Source organism: Mobula birostris, chromosome 7 (assembly GCF_030028105.1).
Source record: "Mobula birostris isolate sMobBir1 chromosome 7, sMobBir1.hap1, whole genome shotgun sequence".
NCBI lineage: Eukaryota > Metazoa > Chordata > Chondrichthyes > Myliobatiformes > Myliobatidae > Mobula > Mobula birostris.
The window spans coordinates 140920399-140943890 of record NC_092376.1 but is presented as its reverse complement, the minus strand read 5'-3'; the positions used below and the strand labels follow the sequence as shown (position 1 = coordinate 140943890).

The 23492-nt window shown below is 40.4% G+C and overlaps 1 protein-coding gene across 5 annotated transcripts in view; it reads right to left on the bottom strand.

Moving 5' to 3' along the window:
- Window positions 1-23492, bottom strand: part of LOC140200457 (transcriptional activator protein Pur-alpha-like) — a 163670-nt gene that overhangs the window by 74876 nt on the left and 65302 nt on the right. The window contains exons 3-5 of one of the 5 annotated variants that reach the window (XR_011886627.1): window positions 5696-5841; window positions 5503-5552; window positions 5184-5394 (exon numbers count right to left, since the gene is read on the bottom strand). The exons of 3 other annotated variants lie outside the window; for them this stretch is intronic. The gene's annotated coding sequence lies outside the window, so the exon portion shown is untranslated. The remainder of the gene's footprint in view (window positions 1-5183; window positions 5395-5502; window positions 5553-5695; window positions 5842-23492) is intronic. One more of the 5 variants, XR_011886630.1, reaches the window with a different exon arrangement.

Sequence of the window (23492 nt, the reverse complement as noted above, 5' to 3'; positions counted from 1 at the left end):
TCAGTTCATCTTTTACTCGCTTAGCTATTCACAGCAACAGAAATTTTGACCAGGTGTGCCCAAACTTCTGCATACCACTATAATTGAAAAAATAATAAATATCTGTTAAATAACTGGCTTAAGCCAAAATGGGATTTAATTTTTCTAAAGGTAGGCTTGGTAGATTTAACTTAAATAAAGGTAGTAAATTGATATAAATTAATGCTACTTACAACATGAAAATTTATTGACAATGTGGAATAGTAAAGTTACTAAAGACCACAAGCCAAAGCAATATGAATAAAAATATAGCCTGGGACAATTTTATACAAGACTTTGAAAAAACATTTTCTCAGTAAGTGATGTGATCAGACTCAAATATAGGCCTAGCCTGTGAAAGTGTGCTTGCTCTTTGCTGCAAAAATACTCAATTCTGGGTTGAACTTGAGATAAGTATACATGGATTTCAACTGAAACGAGATGATTTCCATCCTTGCTCTCGATGCTTGTAAACCAAGAAAAAGCTTGCTCGTACATGTAAGAAGTTGAAAACTGCTGCAAAATGTTCATTGCTTTCCTATGAATGGCAGGATACTCTTCTTTCACAGAACTCCTGAACTTGTCCAGGGGCAGGTCAGTAAATCTCATCTTAAGTGAAAGTCAAGAGTGCAGCTCACAAAGTTCTTCCTCTTCTCTCAAAGTCAAATTTTCAGGCTGAGCAAAGATTCAGACAAAGAGTCCCTCACCCAGTCATACACGTGTTGAAAAGGAGGAAAAATACTGTTCAGTGTTGTACTTCAGTTCTTCCAGGTGGTGTTCAATAAGATTTGCGACTTCCTGATATCCTTCCTCACTCTCAAGCCCAATAGCAGTGGAAACATTTCAGATTTCCTTTCATAGCGTTATTTTTTCAAAGATTCAGTTCCTTTTCAATCCAAGGATCTTGTCACTTGAAGTCAAAACATTTTCTCCAGGGCCTTGCAGAGACTTTTTCAATCATTTCATATGATGAAAAGTGTCTGGTTAGTAGGCTAGTTTCTACACACAGAACGTTGGGGGAGGTAATTTGGGAGGGAGAGGCTGACGTCTCAGCCCAACTTGGGTGAGTTCATTCAATGCTTGGAAAATATACTACATGCTCCTTATCAGCCTGCCGTGCTCCCCTCAGCGCAATGCAGCGCTCACCAATGATCAACGGCCTCCCCTATCTTGCGTCAAAAACTGAGAATAAACACGTCCCTACTGTGCATTGCCATACTGGGCTAACAGACCTCTAATGAAATTGATAACAGGCCTGCTTGGTCACTGCTCACCACAGTGGGTGCTAGCATCACGCCTCGCGTGAAGTTCAAATTCATGTTTTTTTAAAATCACAATCTCTCGCGGAACCCCAGTTGAGAAACCATGGGCTAAACAATAATTTCATTTTTTAAGAATGCAAATACAATGCAAAAATAAATAAAAGGACGAACCTGCAACGTTGAGATGGACTGGTCTCACAAAATACATCTTCTTAGCAGAACCTTTGTCGGATCCTGACGACTACTGTGCGTAATTATTTTTACTTCATGTATTAACTAATATTTAAATCTTTTTACATTGGTAACATTATTGTAGCAAGAATTGTACAAGTTGGATAAATATGTAATTGTGGCTTGGTTTAGGAATCTGAAATAACCATTTCAATAAAACCATTTCCCAACATGCAGCAGTGTTTCCAGAAATTCTTACTGATCGTCAAAGAATTTACTCTAATTTACCGAAAAAGAATTTCATTGCCACTCACTATGAGAGACTTTACTCTATTAGGGAACAGAAATAAAGACACAGACCTCGGGTATACGGTTAACCCTTTAATTAAATGATCATGGGCAGCCATTGTCTTACGACTCCAACAATGTCAAGTTACAACTCAAATTTATACAGTAAATTTTGGGCAATAGCCAACAGCTAAACATACTTAAGTCAGCGATTTCCAAAGCACTTGTTAGGTATCAGCAAGTTTACTAAAGTTCCTGTGCGATGCACAACATTAGAGATACATGTCTACAGTTAGTTCCTCTACTTGCTACTTGCTACACAATCTCAGAAAGAGGTTAACAATACCTCATTGTTGACATGATCTATGTCTGGGTATTGTTAGCTCGCACAAGCAAGGCAGCGTCTGCCTTTTATCCTATCACCCTCATGACCCAGGTCTTGAGCAATATCTAGCTAGTCAAACATGGCAACAACATTTAATTCAAAATTAATCTTAACTTTATAAATTTCTTCAAACCCCATCTATGAATACGTTTTGTTCTAGGCACACACTAAGAAGGGGTAGACTTTATAAAGAATGAATTTTGCCACTTGGTTGTAAACAGGAATACAGAGCTTAACTGTCAAAAGACAGGATCTGACTTGCCACTGAAGGGACACACAAGTTTGGGCAATTATTTACGGAAAATAAATCCAAGTGCAACCAGCCACACAATCCAAGGCTAAAAGAAAACATAGAACATAGAAAACTACAACACATTACAGGCTCTTCGGCCCACAATGTTGTGCCGTCCATGTAACCTTCTCTAGAAACTGCCTAGAAATTCCCTACTAACATAGTCCTCCATTTTTCTAAGCTCCATGTACCTATCTAAGAGTCTCTTAAAAGACTCTATTGTATATGCCTCGACCATCACTGCAGTGCATTCCATGCACCCACTACTAAACGAGTGAAAAATTTACCTCTGACATCCCCCTTGTACCTACTTCCAAGCACCTTAAAACTATGCCACCTCGTGTTAGCCATTTCAGCCCTGGGGAAAAAGCCTCTGGCTATCCACACGATCAATGCCTCTCATCATCTTATATACCTCTATCAGGTCACCTCTCAACCTCCATTGTTCCAAGCAATAAAGGCAAAGTTCACTCAACCTATTTTCATAAAGCACGCTCTCCAATCCAGCATCCTTGTACGTCCTTGTAAATATCCTCAGCACTCTCTCTAGTGTCCACATCCTTCCTGTAGTGAGGTGACCAGAACAAAACACAATATTCCAAGTGGGGTCTAACTAAGGTCTTATATAGCTGTAACATTACCTCACGGCTCTTGAACTCAATCCCACGGTTGATGAAAGCCATCACACCATATGCCTTCTTAACAACACTGTCAACCTGCACAGCAGCTTTGAGTGTCCTATGGACATGGACCCCTAGGTGTCCCCATTTCTCTAAGAGTTTTACCATTAATACTGTATTCTGCCTTCAAATTTGACCTACTGAAATGAACCACTTCACACTTACCTGGGTTGAATGCCATCTGTCACTTCTCAGCCCAGTTTGCATCCTATCGATGTCCCACTGTAACCTCTGACAACCCTCCAGACTATCCACAACACTCCAAACTTTTGTGTCATCAGCAAACTTACTAACCCACCCTTCTACTTCCTCATCCAGGTCATTTACAAAAATCACAAAGAGGAGGGGTCCCAGAACAGATCCCTGCGGAACACCACTGGTCACCGTCCTCCATCAAGAATACGAACCATCTACAACCATCCTTTGCCTTCCTTGGTCAAGCCAATTCTGAATCCACAAAGCAAGGTCTCCTTGGATCCCATGCCTCATTACTTTCTGAATGAGCCTCGCAAGGGGAACCTTATCAAATGCTCTAATGGAATCCATATATACATCAACTGCTCTACCTTCATCAATGTGTTTTGTTACATCCTCAAAGAATTCAATCAGGTTTGCATGGCATGACCTGCCCTTAACAAAGCTATGCTGACTATCCCTAATCAGATTAAGTCTCTCCAAATGCTCATAAATTCTGCCTCTTAGGATCTTCTCCAACAACTTGCCCACCACTTGAGGTAAGACTTACTGGTCTATAATTTCCTGGGTTATCTCTACTCCCTTTCTTGAATAAGGGAACAACGTCTGCAACCTTCCAATCCCTGGTACTTCTCCTGTCTCTATTGATGATGCAAAGATCATCACCAGAGGCTCAGCAATCTCCTCCCTCGCCTCCCACTGTAGCCTGGGGTATATCTCGTCTGGTCCTGTCGACTTATCTAACTTAATACCTTTTAAAAGCTCCAGCACATCCTCTTTCTTAATGTCTATACATTTAAGCGTTTCAGTCCGCTATATGTAATCCCCACAATTGCCAAGGTCCTTTTCACTGGTGAATACTGAAGCAAAGTATTCAATAAGTACCTCCGCTACCTTCCCCGGCTCCATGCACTTGTTTCCACTCCTGCTCCTGATTGGTCCTATTTTCACATGGCTCATCCTCTTGCTCTTCACATACCTGTAGAATGCTTTGGGGTTTTCCTTAATCCCGCTCACCAAGACCTTCTCATGGCCCTTTCTAGCTCTCCTAATTTCATCCTTGAGCTCTTTTCTGACACCCTTGTAATCTTCTAGAGCTCTAATGGTACCTAGTTTCTTGAACCTTTTATAAGCTTTTCTTTTCAACTAGATTTTCTACATCCTTTGTACACCGTGGTTCTTTTACCCTACCATTCTATCCCTGCCTCAATGGAACATACCTATGCAAAATACCATGCAAATGTTCCCTGAACATTTGCAACATTTCTCCCATGCATTTCTTTGAGAACATCTACTCCCAATTTATGTTCTCAAGTTCCTTCCTAGTGGCATCATATTTCCTCCTACCCCAATTAAGCGTTTTCCCGAATAGTCTGCTCCTATCCCTCTCCAGTGCTATGACAGAGAGATAGAATTATGATCACTACCTCCAAAATGTTCTCCCACTGAGAGATCTGACACCTGACCAGGTTCATTCCCCAATACCAGATCAAGTACAGCCTCTCCTCTAGTTGATTTATCTACATATTGTGTCAGGAAACTTTCCTGAACACACCTAACAAACACCACTTCATTTAAGCTCCTTGCTCTAAGAAGATGCCAGTCAATATTAGGAAAGTTAAAATCACCGATCATATCAACCCTATGATTATTACACCATTCCAGAATCTGCCTCCGCATCTGCTCCTTAATGTCTCTGTTACTATTGGGGGGGGGGTCTATAAAAAACACCCAGTAGAGTTACTGCCCCCTTCCTGTTTCTGACTTCCACCCACATTTCCTGTGATTCAAAATAACTAGAAACATAACTAATGGCCACAAAGTACATTATTCAAAAAAATGCAACAACTGACTGAATCTACAGAAACAATTGCAATATATTTGAATCATACCTGACAACTCTGTGATCTTGAACATAAGGCGCAGCTTTATTCTGAATATCTCTCTCTCCAACCATGTGTTCCAGCTTTTGACTTGGATGTAATTTATTATCTGTTGTTATTGGGCTAAAGATCAATCTATTCCCTAATTAACACAAGTGTAGAGAATTATTATCGCAAAGACTGCAGCAGTTCAGTGCCCAGCAACGCCTTCTCAGAGAACCTAGGGAAGGGCAATGAACATGATCATGGCAGTGACCTCCCCATCCAGAGAACAACAAAAGAATTCTTCTGGAAGTTAATACAGAATCGTTAATATTTTCAACTGTACCTTCTAATAGTTAATGCAGCTTCCCTGAATCCGAAATGAGATGGTGCCATCTGTTGGTGAAAGTATCAACACACTAAATTAAATTAATGTCTTGGCTAATTTGCTGGGGAGATTTTATAGGCAAACTGAGGTTAAACAAGTTGGTCGATAGTTACTTTTAGTCTTATAGGTACCACTGAACCTTGTCATTTACCTGGGTGCCACGTGGAGTCCAGTGACAGTGCCACGTCTTGCTAGAGTGCTGTGATACTAAGCTGGAGGATCTGCATCTCTGATTCTGTGTCACATCAGTCCTGGTGTGGAATCAGAGACTCCACTCATGTGAATGAGATTCTAAGCCTGCAAAATAGGTGAAGTAAATTATCTTTTAAAGTGACTTTATTTTTGTTTTAATGATCTTTAACTCATTATCTGCTTCTAATTCATTCCTTTCTCTTTAGTGGAAATTTTAATTATTTACAGCAATATTAATAGGTTTTAAGTATCTTTGAACATCAATGACATTCAAAAATAATTAAGTTCCTTGTTAGCTTTCACACAAAGCAAAGGTCCTTTCCCAGACTTGCCTTCCATCAAAGGCTGTTAGGGGTATTCCTGGCAACACACACAAAATGCTGGTGGAATTGAGCAGGTCAGACAGCATCTATGGAAAGAATTACCAGTTGATGTTTCGGGACGAGGCTCTTCATCAGGACTGGAAAGGGAGGCGGAAGATGCCAGAATAAGAGGGTGGGGGGAGGGGAAGGAGGACAAGCTGGAAGGTGAGTGTTCTAGAAGCAAGGTCTCGGCCATACACTGCTCGAAGCTCAATTCTGGGACTTTGCAGAAGTGTCCAAGAACTGAAGGTCCAGCAAATTCCACTTAAGCAAGCATGAAATGTTCTTATAGGTTGGTGGAGAGGAGCATCGATGAGTCCAGACAACTGTACAATCGAGGCACGATGGTTAAATTGTTGAACCAGTAATAAAGAGAACAGGACAAACAATCCAGAGGTCAGAGTCCAAACAACAATTATGGAATTTAAATTCAGATTTATAACCCGGAACTTAAAAACAAAGTCAGGACCACCATCAAAATCCACAAGTTTCACTGATGTCCTTCTCTACACCACACAAACAAATACTCACTGTGAAATGGTCGTGCAAGGCACTCAGTTGATGCGTAACTAAGGGTGAGCTACAAAAGCTGGGCTTGCCAACAATGCCTAGATCTTTAGAAACTGGTGAGGATAAAAAGACTAGGTCCAGTATGATTGGACCCCAAATAACAGAGTAAGACTGCATGTACTATAATGAGATCATGACTAATATATCACCCAACCCAATTTGGTGTATTTGCTCTGGAAGCTTTAATTATTTTGGTTAATGAACATATATCACTCTATACTTTTAAATTAATAACTTGGCATCAATTGCAATAGAACTCTTTCCTGTCTTCATTGCTGAGACTGATTTTTTAATACCGTACAATGCCCAAGTCCTAGACACTAACCAGTTACAATAATTTGTACCTACCACATCATTTCCCCAAATATCCTGGAAACATCAAACAAACCACCCCTCAGTCCATGGAGTACAGGTAATGATATTGCCGAGTAGCATGGTGATAAAAAACAAACTGCTGGAGACACATACAGACCCTTTCAAGGGCAATATATCCTTCAAGGAATAGTGCCCAGAATTATACAGCATGATTTGAGTCCATTAATATTAGGAGGATGAGAATGAACACAGAACATAGAAATTTATAGCACATTACAAGCCCTTCGGCCCACAATGTTGTGCTGACCATGTAACCTACTCTAGAGACTGCCTAGAATTTCCCTAGCGCCTAGCCCTCTATTTTTCTAAGCTCCATGTTCCTATCTAAGAGGCTTTTAAAAGACACTATTGTATCTGCATGACTAAAAATTCCATTGGCCTTTTTAATAATTTTCAGTTCCTGCTGCATTTAGACCTCAAAATTTATTCAGATTTCCACTGTTGCAGCTTTTCACTATTTATAAAGTGTTATTTTCTGTGTCCAAATAGATGATTCTATATACACTGTGAGCTCTATTAGTGCAATTGTTTAATCTTCTATCTGTTTGCACTTGTATTCTTCAGTCTAGCTCCAAAATTTCATCCAATTTTCTATTCCATTATGGTAATCATTAATAAATCAAGAGAAAACATGAGATTCATCAAGCATGCAAATATACATGGCAAAAGCTTCTTTTTTGTTTTACTTACAGTCTCTTAAGAGGACCTTCTGGAACTACACCTGAAATAACATCCACTACTTGAACCTTCATGTGTCATGAAGCATACCTAACGTTTCACTGACCAACTAAAAACTTTCAGAACCAGGCTAACAGATCTGTGAAACAGATATGGATTTGCATCTGAATAGTTCTGCTGCACTCCAATATTTACTTCTTTTTCAATAACCCTAGTTAACTATCCACCATGGCTGACGGTGCTCTCAATCACTGCCGCGCTATTTCTCATACAGCCCCTCTTCTCCAGTGAGAATTATCCTTTTCCTCCACCAGACCAATCAAGAGATCACCCTCCAACTTGGTGCCACCTCCAGACTGCACTTCACTGAATGCTCATTTCAGCATTCAGAAGGGCTGTTCTATTCACAGGACTGTAGTCCACACTTCCATTAACAATCATATCTACTTTCCTTCCAGCACGGTAGTCCAAAATTCCACTGACATCACCTCTACACTCCCTTACAGCCCTGCAGTTCATACTTCCATCAACATCATATCTACTCTCCTTCACATGCAACCGTAGTAGATGCTATGCCTGTTCTATTATCTCCTCCTTTTGCCATCCAGAACCTAAGCATACCAATCAGATGCAGATTCACTCATACCTCAACCAATTTAATATATGACATTTGGTGCTTACAATGTGGTCTTCCTCATGGGGAAAACCAGACAGATTGATGAATTCCTTTCAAATTGCTGCCCATCCAAGCATTCAGCATTAAATTCAACAGCTTTCTGTTGAATTCTTCAACAGTTTTCATCAGCCATTCCAATTTTGTATCTTACATTTCCAACATTCAGTATTTTTGCCTCCCTCGTTTTCTGGCATTTTAGATTTCATTCCCATTTATTTATATCTCCTCCATTTTCTTTTAGCCAGCTCCACCAATACATGTCATTCAATCACAGACTATTGTCTCACCACACTTCTTCTATTCTTCCGGAACTGTCAGCTTAATTCTAACTTCTCTCAGTTCTGATGAAAGATCACTGTCCTCTCACTACAAATGCTGCATGAAGTGCTAGTATTTCCAGCATTTTGTGTTTTAAATTCAGATTTGTGGGAGTTTGCTTTTTATATCTTATGATACTCTGGTTTCCACCCCACATATTTCTCAGAGGAGTAACCTGGTCAATTTTCCAAATTAAAGAAATAATTCCCTAATCAAGGAGGTGTTGGATAGTAAAGTCTTCAGTACTTGAGCTGGGTCTTGCTTTACAAGGTAATTGTGAAATTAATGTAACCCTTGCCTAACCAAGGCACAGTCTGTACTCTTTTCGTCAAACTGCCAAAAGCTGGGTTTGTACACAAAAGGCAATGGTGAATTGCATACGAATGTGGAAGCTCATAAGTGTTGAATTAGATCCCCCAATTCAATTTAAAAATTGTGGTGTTATTCAGCACAGAGCCAAAGTAAGAAGCACTTGCAGCCGTTAATGAAGTACAGAAAAGAAGAACCAGAGTGGGACTGTGCCAAGTCTGTATTCAGAGTTATTTTCAGGGATTGGTTTGTATTGGTCTATATTGGACCATTCTGATCCAGAATTCCAAGTATAGGTCTGCTATTTATTCGGCCTCCCAGATTAAAGCTATCACTTTTACACAGAACAGGAACCTAAAATACAAAAGAGAATTGATTTGGGTCACATAGAAGTAATCCCTTTTACAATGCAGTTTCCAGCTAATAAGACTCAATGGATAATGGTAGGTGTTAGAATATTGATTCATTCCACTCTTTATTGGTTGTTAAATGGCTGTCTATAGCTAATGTTATTCTTAGTTATAAAGAAAACCTACATGTTTCATTACAAATGCGCAAAGAGTTGCATTAACTCGTGCAATCCATGCGTCCCCACCCCATCACTTCGATAGGGACAGTCAAAGCCTTCTTGAAAATTCTCGACATATGTTAATACAAAACCACAAGAAATATACTCATCAATAGTGAAATCAAATGTCATAGTCTAAACGAAATAATATGCGTACAATTCACATGACGGCCACCATGCGTCAAGTTGAGTCGACACCTGCACCTCTAGTTTTCTCGCAAAAGTAACATATCAGCTCGAGATTCCACATATAGCAACACAAGCACAAACTGCTGGAGGCCAGGCAGCATCAATGGAAACGAATAAACAGTCGACGTTTCGGGCAGAGACCCTCCCTTAGGACGGCTGAAAACCATGAGTACAAAACTAATCGAAAGGAGCTACAACCGAAGAGCACTGCCCTCTCACTGTTGGTTGTCATAGATTGTACGCACATTATTTTTGCTATAGTGCCCTCCCATGAATGCATAAATTCTGTCACCGTTTACAATCAGTCTTCCAGGCTGCTAGGGTTTTTTTTCGTACCTTACTCTTGTATCGAGCTCAGCATACTATTGGATGCGGAAGACACCGCTACGCTTTTGGATAGGTCAGGACTATTAAATAAACATTGCAATTTTCTCTTAACAGGAGGGGCACTAAAACAAATAGGTCATAACACATTGATTAATAAAATGAGAAAAAATAGTTAATACAAACTAGCTAACAACCTCTAAATGGTCAAATCTTGCAACTAGAAGGATAAAGCAATACATCAAAAAATTCCAAAACGTATAAAATCAAGTTAACATTCAAAAGAGTAAGAAAGCATTTAGACAAAATGATATGGTATACAGTGTTAGACTTTAAATGTGCGTTATATATTCCTGTGAAACTGTGTGATAATTACTACTACTAATAATAATAATTCTGCTCTACAAGAACATTTTGGTATTGGAAGTTAGCGAACATTTTTAAATAGTAATTGCTGATGGGTTATCTTTTAAACCTGCTGACAGAGATTCTCGCTCGTCACATTAACAATAGCAGCTAAGAGGACAGCTCAGATATTTGATAAATAAACAGTTCGAACAGATGGGGTGCCATCAGTTTTGAATCACCCTCCGCATTTTCGTGTCCTATTGATTGATACGGCTGAGGGCCCTCAAAAGTTAAGCAACTGACGGGTAGCTCATGGTAACTGAACACGTACATCGTTTGTTATTGATTTCAATCAAAAGCGAAGTCTTTAGATTCCGATGGCAAGTAAGAAGGGTGATAGTAAAAAAAAATCTTCAAGGGAAACGACACCTGAAGTTTCACAGAACAGACTGCGTTCAGTGTATAGGTTCGCCTCTAGCTTCCCAAGAATTGCCGCCCGTCCCCGTTCCCTCTGCAGATTTTGGAAGATGGGTTTATCATTGCGCAGCCTGCGGAGAAGAAGCTGTTCCCACAAAAAATAATCCGGCCTGCCACCAACGCCTTCATCCTAATTTAGCTTTAAAATGAAGAAGGAAGCCGCCGATATTAACCCTTGATTCACCAAACACCAGAGCACCCCGCTAGAAGAAAAGGAGACCGACAGGAAAATTGCAGCCATTTCTGCCGCAACAGAATACAGCCGGAAATTATGTGTTCTGAGATTCTCTTTTACTATATGTAATTTAGTACGAATACAGCTATTCATACTGAAATAACAGCTTCTTCTCCTCCGCCATCAGATTCCTGAACAGTCCATTAATCCATGAACGCTGCTTCCCCTCTTCGCTTAATTTGCAGTTTAGAGTAATTTTAATCTTTACATTGTCTTGCTCCCGGAAAATAACTAATTTCAGGTCGTACAAGACAGTGATCATATACCTGATTCAGATTTTTTTTCACTGAGATATCCTTATGCAAATCAAAATCACTCTGGCTAAAACAACAAACTCCTGACGGATCCAATTCAACGAACAGTTTCGTTAACCTCACAGACATTCCATGTTGCCCGGCGCATGGTAAACGCAGTTCCTTTCTCATAGATTCCGATGAAATATATAAAAATTCAAGTTTCTTTTGGAGAGGAGTACAACGACCGTGGAAACCCTTTGGCAAACTGATTACTTTGATAGATTCTCCAGTTACTAATATCATTCCCAAATCTGTGAATAGTTTAACCCTTTTTGACGAATAAGATAAACAACGGCAATGTGTTCACTCAGAATTGCACCAGCCCCCATGTGCGGCTCTTTCACTAACAAGAATTATTTTTAGCGGTCTGTTTTATTTACATCTCCTCCTAGTCCATCCCGCCACCCCCAATTTCAATTTAACATAGCCCAACATTTCGTACTTGCCGATTATCCATCTAAGCCTTGCCAAAGTAACAAGCTATATTTTCTAGGGTATTTAATGTGGTTTGGAATGCATAGAAATATACAAATAATTAAGTTGAGGCAATGTTGTTCCCTTGATTTGAACGACGTATGAAACAGACCTTACTAAAGCATTCACCGTAGGATCATGTCGTTTTAATCTTGCAAGGTTCTTGTTCTCGGGAAGTAAAGTAACCCATATTGTTTGAATCGAAAATAGCAAAATCTAAAATCGAAATCCACAGCCTGTCCTAGATCAAAGTCGCGTTCAATCACGCCGCATTTAAATGGAAATATAATTAAAACGATATCGACGATGATAAAACAGACGCTTGAAATATTTTTTGTTCCCCTCCCCCCGGCTTATCGACATGGTTTCCTGCTTCTTCAGGACCTAACGCAATTGCCATATGCGGCGGCGGGCAGGTGCCGCGGTCGGAGGTGCTGTTACCCCGCTGCCCTGGTCTCGGGGGCCCAGACTCTGTCGGAGTCGGAATGTGATCGCTCGCTACTACAATTGCTCTGAGTGAAAAACAAAAAATATCCACAAGATGGAGTCTACCAAGGAAAAGGCATACAAAATGGACAAATATTGGCTCAAGAATGACGATGAGCACTGCGGGCAGTTGAGATTGCAGCTCAGCATTTTGTACTACGGGATTGTGACATAAAATGAACATAAATCCCGGGATGGACAGATTGTCAACACCAATTTCATCCATAGTTGTTTTTATTTTACGGGGCTGAAAATTCCGTAATCAGCCATTTCCCAGCATCGGGTTAAAAAGGGTTAATGGCAGCAGCAACAGTGAGTTGAAAAGCAAACCAAGGCCATGTTAAAAGTGATTTACCTACAACACAAACGTAAGCTACGTAGAAAATGCGTATTTCTGTAAATCACAGTCTGCATAAAACTTACGTGTGTGGCTATAGTTCCTGAGATGCATGCGAGTAACATCGATGGACAAGAACGGGTTTTAGATCCGTTTAAAATTCTAGTCAGGTCTAGTATTAATTTTGGCGCATCATAATACTGTATCGTTGTAACAAAAGGGACGTCCGGGTTGCAAATGAACAAAGTGTAATCTCCATTGGCAAATTATTTTCATAGCGTTCCGGTTTCTTCATTTAGAGACCTTGGGCCATGATTCAATCATTTGTCGTATGGTATAGATTTGATTGTAAACGGAGTCATGTCAGGTCAGAGTGGTAATCAATGATTAGACAACATCTCCTGATAGAAAAGGTAGAAATAAACAGGGTAAAAGTTAAACTCCGGTACATAAAACCCCAAATATATTTTGGAGAGTAGTGCAAAAGAGAAGTGCGAAAGAACAGTGAACCAGGACGTTGTCAAGGTGGTACTGAAGTACAGGAAACAAACTTGCGAGTACTTGACACTCAAAATAGGTGTCTTTGAGTCACGTGACATGTGTAACTACCCCTGCGTTTTATAGAACTTCAGTTCTCTATAGTTGAGCATCTTTATTTTGCGTTAGGAGCTCCTCTACAAGAAATTGCAAGAAGCAGTCCAAAGAAAACCAAAAACTGAGCGGTGCGCGAGGGAACCAGAGGCGAAAAGAACTAGTTTCTCCATTGACGTCGCATCGATCGGTAACTAATTTTGTTGACACTAAGATTTCGGCTGCTAGAATACCAGTTCACAAACTGAGCCGAACTATGTTCCTGTCAGGACTAAAGGCAAAGTGAATAAGAATAAGGAATCTTGGTTCTCAAGGGATATTGGAACTCTGATAAAGAAGAAGAGAGATGTATGACATATATAGGAAACGGAGCAAATAAGGTGCTTGAGGAGTATAAAAAGAGCAAAAAAACACTTAAGAAAGAAATCAGGAGGGCTAAAAGACATGAGGTTGCTTGGCAGTCAAGGTGAAGGATAATCCAAAGAGCTTCTACAGGTATATTAAGCGCAAAAGGATAGTAAGGGATAAAATTGTTCCTCTTGAAGATCAGAGTGGTCGGCTATGTACAGAACCAAAAGAAATGGGGGAGATCGTAAGTGGTTTTTTTTGCATCTGTATTTACTAAGGAAACTGGCATGGAGACAATGGAAATAAGGCAAACAAGTAGTGAGGTCCTGGAACCTATACAGATTGAAGAGGAGGAGGTGCTTGCTATCTTGAGGCAAATCAGAGTAGATAAATCCCCAGGACCGACAGGGTACTCCCTTGGATCTTGAAGGAGACTAGTGTTGAAATTGCAGGGGCCCTAGCAGATATATTTGAAATGTCGGTATCTATGGGTGAGGTGCCGGAGGATTGGAGGATAGCTCATGTTGTTCCGCAGTTTAAAAAAGGCCCCAAAAGTAATCCGGGAAGTTATAAGCCGGTAAATTAGACGTCGGTAGTGGGTAAATTAATGGAAGGAGTACTAAGAGATAGGATCTACAAGTATTTGGATAGACAGGGACTTATTTGGGAGAGTCAACATGGCTTTGTGCATGGTAGGTCATGTTTGACAAATCTGTTGGAGTTTTTCGAGGAGGTTACCAGGAAAGCGGATGAAGGGAAGGCAGTGGATGTTGTATAAATGGACTTCAGTAAGGGCTTTGACAAGGTTCCACATGGGAGGTTAGTTAGGAAGATTCAGTGGCTAGGTATACATGGAGAGGTAGTAAATTAGATTAGACATTGGCTCAATGGAAGATGCCAGAGAGTGGTAGTGGAGGATTGCTTCTCTGAGTGGAGGCCTGTGACTAGTGGTGTGCATGTGATCAGTGCTGGGTCCATTGTTATTTGTCATCTGTATCAATGATCTAGATGATAATGTGGTAAATTGGATCAGCAAATTTGCTGATGATACAAAGATTGGAGGTGTAGTGGACAGTGAGAAAGGTTTTGAAAGCTTGCAGAGGGATTTGGACGAGCTGGAAAAATGGGCTGAAAAATGGCAGATGGAGTTTAATACAGACAAGTGTGAGGTATTGCACTTCAGAAGGACAAACCAAGGTAGAACATACAGGGTTAATGGTAAGACACTGAGGAGTGCAGTAGAACAGAGGGATCTGGGAATACAGATACAAAATTCCCTAAAAGTGGTGTCACAAATAGATAGGGTCGTAAAGAGAGCTTTTGGTACATTGGCCTTTATAAATCAAAGTACTGAGTATAAGAGTTGGAATGTTATGGTGAGGTTGAATAAGGCATTGGTGAGGCTGAATTTGGAGTATTATGTGCAGTTTTGGTCACCAAATTACAGGAAGGATATTACTAAGGTTGAAAGAGTGCAGAGAAGGTTTACAAGTATGTTGCCTGGACTTGAGAAACTGAGTTACAGAGAAAGGTTGAATAGGTTAGGGCTTTATTCCCTGGAGCACAGAAGAATGAGGGGAGATTTGTTAGAGGTATATAAAATTATGATGGGTATAGATAGAGTGAATGCAAGCAGGCTTTTTCCACTGAGGCAAGGGGAGAAAAAAACCAGAGGACATGGGTTAAGGGTGAAGGGGGAAAAGTTTAAAGGGAATGTTGGGGGGGGGGGCTTCTTCACACAGAGAGTGGTGGGAGTGTGGAATGAGCTGCCAGATGAAGTGGTAAACGCAGGCTCACTTTTAACATTTAAGAAAAACTTGGACAGGTACATGGATGAGAGGTGTATGGAGAGATATGGTCCGTGTGCAAGTCAGTGGGACTAGGCAGAAAAATAGTTCAGCACAGCCAAGAAGGGCCAAAAGGCCTGTTTCTGTGCTGTAATGTTCTATGGTTCTAAGCTGCGAAATCACAAAGAACAATGGGTTCAGCATCTAGGTTACTTCGCACAGGGCACGTCATCAGATGCAGCGTGTATATTCCTAAATAGTCTCCTGGCTGGGCCTCAAAGGTCCTAATGTTCATAAAATGATAGAAATAACAACACTCTGGGGAGAGCTTGTGGCCCTGGTGGATGTGCTGTAATCTAAATTTTGTAATCTCATTCTTCTTAGATAACTTTGTTAGAAAATCACAAAAGAATAATTGTTTTCTATCTTAAATTCTGTTCCAGGCATTACCTCAATTATGCTGCTAATAAAGCGCACCACAACATGACGACCTCCACTTTAAGAATGTAGTTCTGTCCAGAGAAGTGTGAAGTAATGTACCTTATTAAGACAAGGAACTGCATAATAACTAGTGGGATTCTTTAAAGCACAGAGGAAACTTGGAGTGTATCTCTATACATCCCTAATATACCAGATAGATAAGTCATATACAGTACTTCACTTTTGGCAACAAGCCTCAGAATGCAAGTTAAAGGGACATATTAGAACTAAGTAAAATGAAGTTTTACACAAAGGCCACAACCACAGCACTGTGAAGTTCGAATTAGCACACAACAAGAAGTATGTGGTGGGTGCAGAGATCTGAGGAAGTGCTCGGATTTGAGATTTAAATTTAGATGAGATCTCTTAAAATCCCTAATGCACTGTATTTCCCTCTACCCCCACCACAGGAAACACATTCCAAGCTCCCACCTGTGGTGTCAAAAACTTGCCCTTCACATCTCCTTTGAACTTACCTGCTCTCACCTTAAATGCATGTCCTCTGATATTAGACATTTCCACTTTAGAACAAGGATACTATCATAATCTCCTCTCAATCTTATAAACCTCTATCAGATCTCCCTTCAGACTCTTCCACTCCAGAGAAAACAACCCAAGTTTGTCCAACCTCTCATTATAGCACATGCTTCCCTAATCTAGGGAGCATCTGGGTAAACCTCTTCTGCACCCTCCCCAAAGCCTCGACATCCTTCCTATAATGGGGTGACCAGATCTATATTCAATACTCCTAATGCAGTCAAATCAGCTTTATAAAGCTGCAACATAACTTGCTGAGTTTTGAACTCAGTACCTCGACTAATAAAGGTAAGGATGCCATATGCCTGTTTAAACACCCTGTCAATCTGTGTGGACACTTTAAGGATTCTATAGTATGAACGAGGACCACACGATCCTTCCGCTCCTCAGCATTGTTAAGGACCTTGCCCTCAAAAGTGTACTGCCGCTATACAATTGACCTGCCAAGGGGCAATACTTCACACTTGGCCAGAGTAAATTCCATCTGTCATTTCTCCACCCACATCTAAACTGATCTATATCCCACTGTATTCGTTACCAATCTTATACGTTACCTGTAACGATGCTAATCTTTGTGTCACCTGCAAATTCATCGACAATTTCATCCAGGTTATTTATATACAGTCCATCACAAACAGCAGAGGTCCCAGTACAGATCCCTGAAGAACATCCCTAATCACAGACCTCCAGCTAGAATAAGTCCCATTGACCATGACCCTGTGTCTTTTATGGGCAAGCCAGCTCTAAATCTAAACAGCCAATTCGTCATGGATCCTGATCCTCTGCATCTTAATCTTCTGGATGAGTCACTCATGAGGGACCTTGTCAAATGCCTTACTAAGATCAATATAGATAACATCCACAGTGCTTCCTTCATCAATCATACTCATCACCTCGCCAAAAAACTCAATCGTTAGTAATGATTTGCCCTGCACAAAGCCATGCTGGCTCTCCCTAATTATACCATGCTTTTCCAAATGCTCATACATCCTATCTATAAGCATTCTATCCATCAACTTTCCTACCACTGACGTGAGACTCACTGGGTTATAGTTTCCAGGATTATCCCTGGTTCCTTTCTTGAATAATGGAACAACATTAGCTACTTGCTAGTCCTCTAGGACTTCAGCTGCAGCTAGAGAGGACAAGATATTGGTCAAGGACCCAGCAATCCCATCTCTTCCCTCTCTCAATAACCTGGAGTATATCCCATCAGATCCTGGGGTCTTATCTACCCTAATGCTCTTTAAAGGACCCAACATTATTGTTTCTTTTACCTCAAAACGCCTTAGTATATTAATTATTAATACACTTGGCACTGATCACTCCTCTATCCTCCACATCTTTCTCTTTGGTAAATACTCATGTAAAACAGTCATTTAGGACTTCACCTACATCCAAGCAAATGCTCTCCTCTTTATCCTCAAGTGGTGCTACCCTCTCCCTAGTTACCCTCTTATAATACCTTGGGATTCTCTTTCATCCTAATTGCCTAGGACTTTTCATGCCCCTCCTGGCTTCCCTAATTTCCTTCTTGAGTTCTTTTCTAGCTTCTTTATAACCCCCAAGGGCTTTATATATTTTTTCCTTTTTCTTCTTGACTAAATTCATCACTTCCCTTGACATCCAAGGTTCTCTTACCTTGCCTTCCTTGACCTTTCTTCTGGGTGGAACATACCCATCCCGTACTCTCAGCAGTTATTGTTTAAATACACTCTGCATATTGGTTGGTGGGCTTGCCCAAAAACAACTCTTCTTAGTTCTTGCCTAATGCTCTCATAGTTTGGCATGTTTCAACTTAGTACTCTTCGGCAAGGTTCTTACTTATTTATAGCTACCTTCAAACTTAAGGAGTTATGACCATTGTTCTCCAACTGCTCACTGTTTGAACGGTCGCTCACCTGCTCAGGCTCATTACCCAACACCGTTTCCACTACAGCCCTTCCTGTTGGAACTTCTACATATTGATTTAAGAAACCCTCCTGGATGTACCTAACAAATTCTGCCCCGTCTAAACTTCTTACACTGGGAAACTATCAATTAATATTAGGGAAGCTGAAGTCCCCCATATTGTTTTACACCTTTCCTTAGTCTGCCTGAAGGTCTGTTCCACAATGTTCTGGTGGCTCAAAAAAGTTTGTAGATTCAAAAAAGAAAATTCTGTTGATAAACAAGAACAAATGAATGGGAGACCGTAGATGAAGAAAGGGATAAACATCATAAATAAAGGATAAAGCACTAAGTATATGACAAAATGGATCTGTATGCAAGAGAGAAGTTTTAAAAAAAAAGGCATCAATAGGAACTATAAAATTAAAAATTGAGGGACATAAGGATACACTGACATAATAGTTAAGCTACTGGTCTAACAGCCAGAATTCTGGACTATTAATCTAGTGGCACTAGTTCACATCCAACCATAACAGATGAAGCATTTAAATTCAAATAATTAAATAAAATCTAGAATTTAGAAAAGACTAGGTGGGTAATGGTAAGCATAAAACTACTGGGCTGTAATAAAAAAGTGCCATCTAGTTCACTAATGGTCATTGAGAAGGAAATCCACTGTTTGTTTTCATCGATATGAAATTTCAAATATGCCCACGTGTTGTCCTTTAACTGTCCTTTCATTTTAGGGGCACGAAGGGATGTACAGTACAATAAATGCCACAAGGATTGTGTGTGTGTTCATCAAAAATTTTCAACTGTCGGTGATATCCACCACCCATGAAGAAGACCATGTGACATAGAAACAGATTCGATTAGCCATTCAGCCCATCGAGTCTACTCCACCATTTGACCATTTCTCTCTCAACTCTATTCTCCTGCCTCGTCTCTGTAACCTTCAATACCCTTACTCATCAAGAATCCATCAACCTCTGCTTTAAATACATCCAATGACGTAGCCTTTGTAGCTGACCATGGCAATGAATTCCACAGACTCACCACCCCTCTGGCTAAAGAAAGTCCTTATCAATTCTGATCTAAATGCATATCCCTCTATTCTGAGTCTGTGCCTTCTGGTTCTAGCCTCTCCCACTGTTGGAAATACCCTCTCCATATACATTCTATCTAGGCTTTCCAAAACTTGGTAGGTTTCAATGAGAAACCCCTCATTCTTCGAACTCCAGTGAATACAGGCACCAGAGCTGTCAAATGCCCCTCATATGTTAACCTTTCATTCCCAGGATCATTCTTGTAAACCTCTCCTGGACTCTGCATATCGTTTCTTAGATATGGGGCCCAAAACAGCTCACAATACTTCAAATGCTTTCTGACCAGTGTATTATAAATTCAACACATTACATCCTTGTTTTTAAATTCTAGTCCTCAAAATGAATGCTAACATTGTTTATGTCTTCCTTACCCCAGCTACTCAACCTGCAAATTAACCTTTGGGGAATCCTGCACTAGGACTCCAAGATCCTTTTCACCTCCAATTTCTGAATGTTCTCACCATTTAGAAAATAGTCTATGTCTTTATTCCTTCTACTAAAGTGCATGATCATACACTTCTCTACACTGTATTCCATTTGTCACTTATTTGTCCAGTCTCCTAATATGTCCAAGTCCTCTGAAAACTCCCTGCTTCCTCAAAACTACTTGCTCCTCCACCTATCTTTGAATCAACTGCAACCCTGGGCACAAAGCTATCAATTCCACCATTCACATCTTTAATGTATTATGTGAAATGTAGCAGACCCAACACTACTTGTCACTGCAGCCAACCAGAAGACGTCCCTTTTATTCCCATTCTTTGCATTCTACAAGTCAGCCAATCTTCCGTCCATGCCAGTATCTTCCTTTTCATACGATGGGCTCTTATCTTGTTTAGCAGCCTCAGCAGCCAAAATCCTAATGCACATAAGTGCTAATGGGAAATAAATTTGATCCTTGATGTGTGACATCTTGCCAAAGGCCTTCTGAAAATCTAAGTAAACAACATCTACTGACCCTCCTTTGACTAAATAGCCTGTTACTTCCTCAAAGCATTCCAACAAATTCATCAGGCAAGATTTCCCCTTAAGGAAATCATGCTGGCTTTGAGCTATTTTGTTGTGTGCCTCCGCATTCTGCAAAAGCTCATCCTTAATAATGGACTCTAACATCTTGCCAACCTCTGAAGTCAGTCTAACTGGCTTCTAATTTCCTTACATCCTCCTTACAGAGTGGCATGACATTTGCAATTTTCCAGTCTTTAGGAACTATTTCAGAATCTAGTGATTCTTGAAAAATCACTGCTAATGCCTCTTTAGTCCCTTCAGTTGCCTCTTTCAGAACCAGGTGATTTATCTGCCTTCAGTCCTTTCAGCGTCCCAAGCACCTTCTCCTTAGTAATAGCAACTGCACTCACTTCTCCATCCTGACACTCCTGAATTTTTTGTCCTGATGCTGTTGTCTTGCACAGAGAGGGCTACTTGTTCAGTTCTTCTGCCAATCTTTGTATCTTGTTAAAACCTCCAGAATCATCTTCCAGCAATCCAATGTCCACTCTTTCCTCTCTTGTACTCTTTATATTAATATCTGAAAAAAAATTGGTATCCTCTTTGATATTATTGGCTAGCTTACCTTAACATTTTGTGTTCTCCCTCCTTACTTTTTTAGTTACCTTCGGTTGGTTTTTCAAAGCTTCAACTCCTCTAGCTTCCAACTAACTTTTTGTGTGCATTTATGCTGTCTCTGGCTTCCCTTGTCAGCATGGCTTACTGACTCTCCCTTTGGAATGCTGCTTCTTATTGGGATGAACCAATCCTGCATTTTCCTAATTACTCCCAAAAACTACAGCTATTGCTCTTCTGCTGTCATCCCTGATAGTGTTCCCTTCCAATCACTTTTGGCCAAATCCTTTCTTATACCTCCGTAGTTACTTTTACTCAACTATAATAATGATATATCTCATTTTAGCTTTTCCCTTTCAAACTTCAAGGTGAATCCCACCATATTATGATCACTGCCTCCTAAAAATTCCTTTAATTTAAGCTCACTAATCGAATCAGGTTCATTAAACAACACCTAATGCAGAATTGCCTCTTCCCTAGTGGGCTCAACCATAAACTGCTATAAAAAGCTATCTCATAAGCATAAAACAATTTCCTTCTTTTGAGATCCAGCACCAACCTGAATTTTCCAATCTACCTCCATATTGAAATTCCCCATGACAATTATAGCATCGCCCTTTTGACATGACTTTTCAGTCTCCCTTTGTAATTTGTACCCCACATCCTGGCTGAGGTCTGAATGTACTTCCCATCAGAATCTTTTCACCCTTGCACTTTCTTAACTCTACCAACAAGGATTCTATATCTTCTGATCTAATGTTACTTTTTTTCTAAGGATTTGATTTAATTTTTTTTTACTAACAAAATCACTATTACCCCAGCTGTTCACCTGCTTGTCCTTTCAATATGATGTGTATCCTTGGGTGTTAAGGTCTCAGTTGTGACATTCTTTCAACCACTCTGTGATACCCACAACATCATACCTACCAATTGTTTTACTGTGCTAAAAGATCATCTACTTTATTTCATATACTGTGTGCATTCAAATATACCACCTTCAGTCCTAAATTCACCACCCTTCTTTTCAATTTTGCCTATATGCTGTCTAAAGTTATAATCTTACCCTTTTCGAAACTTTGTCTTTTTCTGTATTCTGGAGATTTTACTCATATCTCCTGCATTCTCCCTCCCTTTTACTTTATCCATACTTTCCCAAGCTGCTGAACTCACCCCCCACCCCCCCACTATTTAGTTTAAAACCCTATCCACAGCCTCAGTTATGAGATTCACCAGGACCCTGGTTCCAGCATGCTTTAGGTCTCATTGAAACATTTCCCTCCTTCCACAACACTGGTGCCAGTGTCCCATGAATTCAAACCCACTTCTCCCACATCAATCTCTGAGCCATGCACTTAGCTCTGATCTGATTAACCCTCTGCCAATTTTCAAGTGGCTTAGTTAACAATCCACAGATGATCATATTTTTGATTCAGTGTTTTAATTAAGACCCTAATCTCTCATATTACCTCAAAAGAACCTCTTTCATTGTTCTTTGTACCTATGTCATTTGTACCTACGTGGACCATGACAACTATTTCTTTCTCCTCCCACTCAAAATTCCTCTGCAGGTCAGGTGACATGTCTTGAAGCCAGGCAACAAAGAGACAACACAGCCTCGATCCTTGTGACAGAAATGTATGTCTATTCCCTTCATATTTATTTTTCCCAATTACCACAACACTTCTCTTTTCTCCCCCTTGAACCACGGTGTCATGGTTCAGTTGCTTGCCCTTTCTACAGCCCCCACTCTCATCCTCACAGGGAGCAAAAATCTCAGACTTGTTGGGCAAGCTCAAGGGCTGGGGCACCTCCGGCACCATCTCTTGGATCCCCCTACTTGCCTAACTCACAGTCACACCCTTTTGTCCCTAGCCACAGACCAAATATGTAGTAGTTAACCTAATGGGTGTGACTGCCTCCTGAAAAAGTGCCCATGTAGCCCTCCCCCTTGCTAGTGCATCACATTCATAGAGCTATAGAAACCTCCAGCACAGAAACCAGGCCATTCAACCCATCTAGTCCATGCCAAACCATTTAAACTGCCTGGTCCCATTGATCTGCACCCAGACAAGGGCCCTCCATACCCATCCCATCCATGTATCTATCCAAACTTGTCTTAAACATTGACATCAAAATTGCTTCCACCACTTGCGCTGGTAGTTCATTCCATACTCTCACTACCCTCTGAGAGATGACGTTCCCCTTCATGCTCCTCTTAAACATTCACCCTGCACCCTTAACCCATGACCTCTAGTTTTAGTCTCACCCAACCTCAGTGAAAAAAGTCTGTTTATATTTACCCTATCTATACCCCTCATAATTGTGTATACCTTTACTAAATCTCTCCTCAATCTTCTGTGTTCTAGGGATAAAGTTCTAACCTATGCAATCTTTCCTTATACAGTACTTCAGGTCCTCCAGACCCAGCAACA